General features: G+C 39.4%; 1 long non-coding RNA gene across 1 annotated transcript in view; it reads left to right on the top strand.

Moving 5' to 3' along the window:
* LOC101847435 overlaps positions 1-2,070 on the top strand; it is an 11,181-nt gene that overhangs the window by 6,081 nt on the left and 3,030 nt on the right. The gene's annotated exons all lie outside the window — the stretch shown is intronic.

The raw sequence follows: 2,070 nt of genomic DNA, 5'->3' as shown, positions 1-2,070 counted from the left end.
CATATATTAAAAAAAAAATATATATATAATATTATATATATTATATTTATTATTATAAACATTATATTTCTTACATATTACAGGCGCGCACACACACACACACACACACACACACACACACACACACACACACACACACACACACACACACATACACATACACACACCCTCACATACACACACACCCTCACATACACACACGCACTCACACACACTCACACACACACACACACACACACACACACACACACACACACACACACACACACACACACACACACACTCACTAACACAACAAAATGTGCCGGAGCACTATTCTACTAAAAGAGCAAGCTTCGTCCTACAGAAAGTTCTACTCGTGGATTTAACGAGTAACATTTGCTTGGGAAAAGTGCAGGTCAATAACCTTCTCCTCCCTGATTCTTGCCCAGGCCATAATCTCTGGATTGATCTGGAAGTGACTCTATTCTTTCCTGGGTGAACTGTTTTCTGACAAATAGAGCCTGTTGCGTCTGTTAACTTTACCATTTAAATCCAAGAAACAATATTCTGAACTTTATCGTTTTTGTTTCTTTTAATCATTTTAGGGGAAGTTCTTTAATAAAGATCTCCTATATTTAATCAAAAACTATTTTTTTAAATTCAAATCTAGATCTATGCCTTAACAACTTTAGTATCATTTACAACTGTGTGAGCTTCCTCAACAGTATCAAAAAGCACGCAACCTTTCCTACTATTTGTACCGCTCTCAGTACATACTATCATTGTAAAGCTCTTGAAATTGAGTTTCTGGCAAAAAGCCAGACCCTACTCTTAAACCGTAGAATGCCGGACCGTCTTCCATGGTGGATGTGAATCGTAACTAGAAAAAACAACAATGTACAATCGACCATCTATAAACCTAATCTTGTAATAACCTTGTACTGGCAAGTTAATGCATCACAATCACAATGTTTAGCTAGTAAGATGACATTATATTGACGGGGGCTCTCGTGGCCTAGAGGTTAAGGTGTTGGCCTCTCATTCAAAGGTCTCGGGTTCGAATCCGGGTAGCGACCAAAAAATTTTCTTCTCTAAAATTGTCTCCTTTCACATCCTTTCCTGTGAACAATGTTCTGTTGTCTGCTTTCATTTCCACTTTCTGCCCCCACCCCCTCACCTCCTTTGCCCCCTCCTCTGGGCTCCTGACTCTTTCTTCAGCCTTTCTACTGCTACTCCTTGGCTCCTCCTAACTGCTGTCTTTCTGCCACACCCCTGATCTTCAGGTAGGAAAGATCTACACCTAGCCTTCTCGGACAAAGGCGAAAAATCTCGGAGGGCCTGTGTGCAAGTTGCGCACATTAAATATCCCTTGGTGGTCTAAAATCGATAAGAGTAGGCTTCGGCCGCCACCCGGGCAAAATTCAAAATTTCCTACCAACGGAAAAGTATTAGGTGTGTCCCGCGCGCTCATATGACCTTATGCAGTTGCGAGCGCCGTAAAACCCTATACTAAACAAACAAACAAACAAACAAACAATTATATTGACTGGTTTCACTCAGGGAAAGAAAAAAAAGAAAACATTACCATTTAAAGGAATAAATCTCCATTATTTCAGGTAGGTGATGAATCACGTGTAACACGTGTATATTGTATATGTGTGCAATGCAACACAATACCTATTTCCTATTTAGGTCATAATATAAAAGCCGGAGAGTAGATCTGTAGCTCGAGAGTAACCTACAAGGAAAGGAAGGAGGGGAGAGAAGGACTATAGATGTTTGACAGGAGAAAAGGAGTAAACCACATCAAAACATCCGCCAACCACCCACATGCATAGGGTATATAATATAAAAGCCGGAGAGTAGATCTGTAGCTCGAGAGTAACCTACAAGGAAAGGAAGGAGGGGAGAGAAGGACTATAGATGTTTGACAGGAGAAAAGGAGTAAACCACATCAAAACATCCGCCAACCACCCACATGCATAGGGTATATATTATGTTAATGTTTAGGATAGGTTGATATACATTATAACATTATAAACATACATAATATATATATATATATATATATATATACATATATATATT

Source organism: Aplysia californica, unplaced genomic scaffold (assembly GCF_000002075.1).
Source record: "Aplysia californica isolate F4 #8 unplaced genomic scaffold, AplCal3.0 scaffold00280, whole genome shotgun sequence".
In the NCBI taxonomy this organism is placed as follows: domain Eukaryota; kingdom Metazoa; phylum Mollusca; class Gastropoda; order Aplysiida; family Aplysiidae; genus Aplysia; species Aplysia californica.
This window is presented reverse-complemented; position numbering and strand designations above follow the sequence as displayed.